Here is a 7,901-nt window from a genome sequence, read left to right as displayed (position 1 = left end):
AAATTACATCATTTTTCATAGAAGTCAAACTATGAAGCACTTTATAGTCTGTAAGCTAAGGAAGCAGAGAGACTTGTGGTGTCCTGAAGAACAAGGTTGAGGGGAGGGGGGAAAAGAGGTGGTGGTGATGGTGGAGGGCACTTGGGGGGAAGAGCACTGGGTGTTGTATGGAAAACAATTTGACAATAAAATATTATGGGAAATTAAAAAAAAAGAACGAGGTTGGCCCAGGTGGGCGGAGTTTAGTATAACAGCTCTGTTCTCCACAAGGTGGCGCTACTTAGCTTACTGGGGTGGATTGTTGTGGCGCCTGTAGATGTGCATGTGTGTGCACAGGAGTGAAAATGGCGTCACCCAGGTACCCAGGCTCTAGTATCAGAACTCTGTTCTCCCTGACCAGCAATTATGGCACGCACCCTTTTTCTCCAGCTTCCATCGACTCCCTGCTTTTACACCATCTGTGACTAAGCCGTCAAATTGACAGGTAGCACCTCCCTCCTGAAGTTTATCTCAGATGCATCTGTTTCCTAACCCCTCACTTCTGAGGGACTGTGGCTTTGACCTGGGGGAGGGTCTCACCGAGTAAAGGCTGGGTGCCGGCTGCACTCAGGAATGTTCACGGGACTGTGCTGCTGCCAATGCCCAGAGACTGCGGCCAGGTGCCAGCCTGCCCCAGAGAGAGTTCACGTGATTGTGTAGCAGCAGCGTTTCAGGGGTTATGGTAAGTCACAATACACTTCTGGCACCAGGCTTCACCCTTAATGACTTTGTTCCAGCACCAGTGAATGTGGCTGTTCTCCAGGGTCTGCTGGGCCCTTTGCGTGTGGGGTGGGGGCACTGTCTCTGCCAAATGTCCTCTCAGCAGGGGAACCGCCTCTCCCTGTGTGGCCTGAGGACCCCGGACTTCACCCTGCTCCTGGGGATTCACCCTTCCTACCAGAGCACCACCAGGTGTCAAGCTGCAGAGTTTCAGCCTCTGCACTCCCCCTGCTTATAGAGTCTTAATGGAATTTAAATCCTCTACTTTCTCCTTTCTCCCTTTTTAGTTAAGTCCCTGTAGCTATTTCCACTTTTCCACTTTCTCTCCAGCTGCTTTGATGTGGGGGTGGCTTTCCTGTACTCTCCCCAACCCCATCCTGTCCTCTCTGCAAGCATAAGCAGCTTCCTTCCCCATAGCTTCTCTCTCCCCCAGATCACCTCTCTGCACCGTGTGCCTGCTGATTTCCGTGGTTGAGGTTGTGCAGATTGTTGTGTTAATCCTCAAGTCAGTTTTCTAGGTGTGCAGGATGGTTCAGTGTTGATCTGGCTGTATTTCATGGATGTGAGACACAAAAAACTTCCATGCTGTTCTGCCCTCTTGGCTCCTCCTCTGGTTTTATTTACTTTTATTGATTGGTTTGCATTTCATATCGTTAAATATTTGAAGAAATATATGAATATATGTGGTTTATAAACATTCCCACAATACAGAAGTGATGTAAACAGACCAGTGTCGTCTGTAATTCCCTCCAAATCTCTCATCTCATCCTGCCCTCAGCTGACCATGCTGTTCTATTGTGTATCTTCCAGATCTCCTTTAGATGCATTTATATACTATTTTCCTTCATGTGGTCTCCAGTTTTTAAAAAAACAGACACGGAGAATTGTTTTGTTGAAAACTTTCTATTTTCAACCATTATAAGTATCTTGGGGGATCTTCCTGTATCATTGCATTGTGTACCTGTGTCTGTGCATATGCATGCATACATGTGTATGTGTGGGCTTGGGTGTGCAGGCTTGTGTATGTGTGTGTGGGGTGTGTGTACGCCTGTGTTATGATCCTGTAGAAAGTTTGTTAATCTTGTAGAAAGAACTAGGGAACTTCCCATTTTTCCCTGTGCTTTGGCAATATCCGTAATGACAGTCCCCTGCCTCTGTAGGCTGAAGGAGCCCCTGGAATGCCTCCACTACCTGCTCACTTTGTTCTGTGTTCATTTTTATTTTCAGATTTTCTGCCTCCTGTTAAGCCAGTTTTGGTGATTTACACATTCAAGAAATCTTCCACTTCTTCCGGATAAAATCAACCAGAATGAGGCTGTATCTACTATCTACTTGTGGTTTAAAATATCTCCTTCATATCTGTAGTCATGTCGTTTTTTAACGTTTACCATTGAAAACCTAATGTTTTCAAATTTATACCTTTTCCTTTCTTCTTTTGCTTCACTTACCAGAGGTTTGCTTCTTTTAGTGATTTTTTCCAAGAAACCATTTTTGGATTTTATTTATCAAGTCACTTTTATTATGGTTGTTTTTAAGTTAAATTACTTCATTTCTCGTTTCTTCCTTTTTTAAGAAATCTTGTGTTATTTGCTTAGTTATATCTTCCTTATAGTATTTAGGGAGCTGCATATATACTTAAGGATATTCAATTTTCCCTGAATGCTGCTTTGGAAATATCCCACACACAGGTTTTGCTAGGTCATGCTTTTATAACTGTTTCTAAAGTGATTTTCATTTTAGTTTCTACTTTCTTTTTAATCCATCAGCTTTTTGCCTTCGGCTTTCTCCTCTGTTTCATCCTGTTTATTACAAATTCATTTGATGATATAAATTCCTCAATAAATACCAATTTTGTTGAATGCCAAAATTTTTATATGAACACTTTATTGTCATTGAGTTCCGAATGTTTTATAATTTCCATTGTGGAAATTAATTTCGTTTCAAAAATGTATTCTTAACATTGATCTTCTTATTGTTTCTAATTTTAGTGAGCCTGGTGAGAGACTGCGGTCTGTGGAAGGTGTGGAGGTTTCCTTGTGTGTTCAGCAGTGTCAATGTATCCAAATACTCTGCAGGAGCTTGATGAGAACACGTATTCCCCATTGGGTAGGAGTTTGTATATCTTTTGTTTTTTGACAGCCTTATTCTTTGGAGATCTTTGGAGCTAGTGAATCTTTTAACTTTTTTTTTTTTTAAGTAGGCTCCATGTCCGATGTGGGGCTTGAACTCCCAGAGTCACATGCTCTACCCTCTGAGCCAGCCTGGTGCCCTGGAGCTAGTGAATCTCTTACCACATCCACGTGTTTCTCTGTTTGCTTAGGCTGAAGGGAGTGGAGAGCCGCCAGAGATCTGTTTGTCCAGGCCTAGAACATTATTTGCTCCCGTTGTGCCTTGCCAGGTAAGTGCTCCTGTTTCGGAGAGCACAGTGAGTGCACTTGGCCGTTAGTTGCATAGGGAGGCAATTTGCCCTGGGTTGGAGGGGCCCGGCCTCTGTTTGTTGTTACAGCTGAGACACCCCTCCTCCTCTGCTCCATGATAGATTTTGCTGGTCAGCGGTTTTCCACCTGGCCCGGGCTACTGGCCCTCCACTGGGTGAAGATGGGCCTCGCAGGAGTGAAGAGGAGGACAGGCTCCGCACGCTGCCAAGACCACGCCCACCTTTGGGGCTGCTGCCGCTCTGCGTGCTCTGGGAGGTAGGCCCCACACCTGTGCCCTGGCAGTCTTTCCTCCTTCTGCGGTGGCTCTCCGGGTCCCCTGTCTCTCTCGCACCAGATCTTGTTTGGCTCTTTCACCTCTCCGTGCTAATGCCCATCTTCCCTGGGGTTTGTGAGAGCCAATTCTGCTTGGTGCTGAGTGTGGAGTCTTTGAAAGCAAGGATATTTGCACACCCATGTTCACATAGCCAAAAAGTAGATCCCACCTAAGTGTCCATCAGTGGATAAATGGATGAATATAATGTGGTGTATCTAGACAACGGAATATTATTCAGCCTTTAAAAGAGGAAGGAAATCTGACATACCATAACATGGGTGAACCTTGAGGATACTATGCTTAGTAAACTAAGCCAGACACAAGAGGACAAATACTACATGAGTTCATTCAGATGAGACACTTAGAATAGGCAAATTCAGAATGACAGAAAGTAGAGCAGTGTTTTCCAGGGGCTGTGGGGAGGGAGATGGGGATCTGTTGTTTAATGGGTTTGGAGTTTCAGTTTGGGAAGATGAAGAAGTCCTGGAGATGGATGGTTATGATGAATGCAAACAGTGTGGATGCACTTAATAGTATCACTGAATTGTACATTTGAAGATGCCTAGAGGCGCCTTCGTGGCTCAGTTGGCTAAGCATCTGACTTTGGCTCAGGTCATGATCTCATGACTCGTAGGTTCAAGTCCCGCAGTCAGGCTCTGTGCTGACAGTTCACAGCCTGGAGCCTGCTTCAGACTCTGTGTCTCCTTCTCACTCTACCCCTCCCCCATGCTCACTCTGTCTCTCTCTCTCTCAAAAATAAACATTAAAAAAGTTAAAAAAAAAAGAAAATGCCTAAAATGGTAAGTTTTATGTATATTTGACCACAAAGTTTTTAAAAAAGGGTATTGGAGCCAATCTGCCTGTTTCAAATCCTGCCTTAGCCATTAAGTTGTACAGCCTTAAGCAGGTTACTAAACCTCCTTGTGCCTCAGTCCTCATCTGTAAAACGGGTGTACTAGATATATTAAAGCACGGCTCTGAGGGCACCACTGGCAGGGCTGTGGCAGTGTGCCTAGCCCAGGGGTAGGTGACGGCTCCTGCTGCCTTCCCTGGGTGCTTGGGGGGGGGAAGGGAGGCCAACTTAGCATCCTGTTAATCCCTAGCCTTCTTCCGGGAGGACTTTGCATGCTTCTCCTCCTCCCCATGCCTCAGCACCCTCCTCCCTGCCCATTGTGCCCTACTTGTTTCTTGAGCTCCAGTAGCATCTTGTTTTTTCCTGCTCAGCCCTGGAGTCCCCCTCTACCAGCCCCTGACTGCTGGGCCCTGGTTCCCATGCACTCTGCGAAGGTGCCCACCCTATCTCTCGTAACACGTGATTGCATCTGTTTGTTGAGACAGCTGCTTTTCCCAGTGGATGCTAAGGTCTTGGGGGAGCTTACTGGTCCCAGGGTGCTGTTTTCTCCACCAAAAACTGACCCAAAATGACATGTTCCTTGCTGCCCTAACACCTGGCCATGGTGGACAGTCACCAAATGTCTTTTGGAGTCTCAGTTTCCCCATTTATACAGTAAAAAATGAGGTCACTATAGCTCTGATGCCATGTGCTTTTATGACGGTAATTGGGGTCAAGTCAGGTGTACGTCTAGGGGACCCTCCCAGGTGGGAGCGAGACTGCAGGAGAATGTGTGGTTTGTGCGTTCAGACAGGAGACGGTCTCAGGTCCTCGCAGTGCGGAAGACTTCTTTCTCTCATGATCCTAGGGGATAAAGGTGGAGGACCGTCCCACCTGTCTGAGGGACGGTATGGGTCCGGTGTCCTGGGGGAAGTCCGTGGCTATGTTTGGGCTCGCCTACCATCACTCATCACCGGGAGTTACATGCAGAGGCCAGGCGGGGGCGCCAGCGACAAACAAATACGGAGGGACGGCAGGTGGGCTCCAGGCTCCTCCTCCGCCTGATTGGGAGGGAGTGGTTAGCCCTGGTGTCTGTTCCAGGCCAATGGCTGACAATGACAGTAATAATTACTACTCGCTACAGTTGTTGCTTATTTACAACTTAGACACTCAGCCTGACTGCATAATGTGGATTCTCTCACTTTATTTCCCTAACATGGAATCCTGTGTTTTGTGAATCTGTTATTTAAAAACACCTAGAGTAGAGCTAAAAGCACTAGAGACCCAAGCCCTGCAACTCCGTAGTTGTGTGACTTTGGACACATCTTTGAGCCTGAGGTTCTTCTACATAAAATACATTTTTTTAGCATAGCTGTGTGTGGGAGTATGTGCACAAATGCATGTGTTTGCACGTATGTGCCTGCCTGAGTGTGTGCACTTGCACATGTGCATTAAAGTCTCCGAGGTTAGAGCTGAGGTGTGAAGGGGAGATTTCCAGAAGGCAGCTGATACCAGGACTTTGGTGTCCAAGAGAGAAGCTGAGATCCAGATGCATCCTGGGGTCATGTGTTAGGGGAAAGGCCCAGGGAGCACCTTCACAGTACAGAGAGGGGAGCACCGCGGGCAGGCCTAGGGCAGTCCTCTGCCTCAGGAGAGGTGGACGGAGCAGAGGTGAGAAGGAGCAATGCTTGCACAAGGGAGTGGGAATCCGAGGCATCACACATGCACAGGCATCTTGGCAGAGGCTGTCCCTTGGGAAGGAGGCCGCCACAGGGCTGCGCTCGGGGGATGGACCAGGGCTCTACCAGGGGGCCCATGGGGGCAGGACCAGAGGGCATGTAGCAACAGGGGTGCAGCTTCCAGGCCCCGCTGAGACAGGAGAGAAGTGTGCTTGGGACTTGTTAGTGCCCCGAAAAAACATAAAGTCACTCCTCACACTACAAAATAAATTCCAACACTTTACATGTAAAAGAAAAAGAGAGGAAAACATAAAGGTCTTGTGATCAAGTGTTTAACTTGGGAGAGATCCTAGGAAGCAGGGGTGAGGGAGTGAAGATAGGGAGGGGTGGGTAAGTTGCTGACCTCTGGATTAGGGGCTACACTGATGGCTGGGGTAGGGGCTAAACTAACCACAGGAATTCCTGTAAGGTATGGGCACCTTGCACATCTAGGCTCCCTGAGTCAGAGAGAGGTACACTGGTGACACAGAACATTTGAAATCACAGGAGCCACCAAGACTGTCCAAGACACAAGCAGCACTGGTTTGGGGAAGAGAGAAGAGTCCAAACCCCTAAGCCCAAAGTCTAAGGACTGACATGAACTTGCTTAGACTCTTCCATGCTTTTTTCAGGCCTTCCCGTGTTTCCATAGCTGCAATCGTGGAAGGGCATACTTCTAAGTAATCTTGGCTTACCTGCTTAATTTGAATACTTGGATCTTTCTTCAGTGGTGGCACTTAGTCCTGATACAGTCATTGCTGGAGTCCCCCGGGGCCGGCCATTCCGTTGTCGTCGGCATTCTGCACTTGCTACACGTGGCCACTCTTGCTGTATGCTGTACTGCCATTTCCATCCCAACCCGCTTCACTATCCTCACCACTGCTCCCGGCGTGGATGGGAAGCTACCCACGTGCCGAGCCCAGGTTCAGGAGCTTTATAGGCATTTCCTCTCAGCCCTCTTACTAGAAGTGGAGGCACGGCTATCACCCCATTTACTGATGAGGTGCTGTAGCTCCCAGAGGCTGAGTAACAAGACCAACGGCTCGCCATTTCCATCCTCCCCTCTCCCGTGTGTCCCCAGCCCAGCCCTTCTCCCTGTGCCCGCTTCCCCTCTGATCTTAACAGGCATACCAGCAGAGCCTCCTTGGGTCCACCCAGGGGACTCAGGGCTCCGTCAGCCCCTCGGCCCCTGGGCTTCCCCAAGGTACCGGAGCTGACCGGTTCTCCGGGCTCTGAGGAGGCAGGCTGCCACCACGTCTTGTCTTCAGGGTTTCCACAGGGCCTGGCATGTGGCCTGATCGCCAGTAAAGGAGCCATAAATGCCTGTCCCACACTGGCTTTAAGCTCAGGGTGAAGTTCTAGAGAAATCTTGTTCTGTGAGCTTCACAGGGCACTCGGCCCCCACACCTGTGCACGCGCACACACGCATGTACATGCACATGCACACATTCATGCATGCACATGCACCCAACACCCTCTTGTCTCTGCTCCCTGAACTACAATCCCCCTGCCTGCTTGCCCATCCTTCAAGGCCATGCTCAAAACCTATCCCAGCACCTCTGGTCCTCTTTCCTTCCCTCCTCTTAGAAGAAGCAGTGCTCTCCTTAGTCACCAAGTATTCACTGGGCACTCAGCATATGCCAGGCCCTTCTGCGCTGTGCCAGCCGTGGCTACCGAGTGCATTCTGTGTGCCAAGCCCAGACACCTCTGGAAGTCTGGGACGAGGTCAGCCTCATCAAACAGAGAGGAGATGGGCACACAGAGGCCTCTGGCAGAGCCGGCTTCACATTCAGGCTCCAGAGCTGAGCCCTGTCCCAGAAGTCAGGTGGGCAAAGTGGACA

General features: G+C 48.7%; 1 long non-coding RNA gene across 1 annotated transcript; it reads left to right on the top strand.

The window, feature by feature from the left end:
- Nucleotides 1-815: 815 nt before the first annotated feature.
- Nucleotides 816-2,115, top strand: LOC115273191. The gene is made up of 2 exons (XR_003900733.1): nt 816-951; nt 1,987-2,115. It is a non-coding gene; the product is annotated as an uncharacterized LOC115273191 (long non-coding RNA).
- Nucleotides 2,116-7,901: the final 5,786 nt, after the last annotated feature.

This window comes from Suricata suricatta, chromosome 2 (assembly GCF_006229205.1).
Source record: "Suricata suricatta isolate VVHF042 chromosome 2, meerkat_22Aug2017_6uvM2_HiC, whole genome shotgun sequence".
NCBI classification, from domain to species: Eukaryota; Metazoa; Chordata; class Mammalia; order Carnivora; family Herpestidae; genus Suricata; species Suricata suricatta.
The sequence above is the reverse complement of the archived record's forward strand: the minus strand, read 5'-3'. Positions and strand labels throughout refer to the sequence as shown.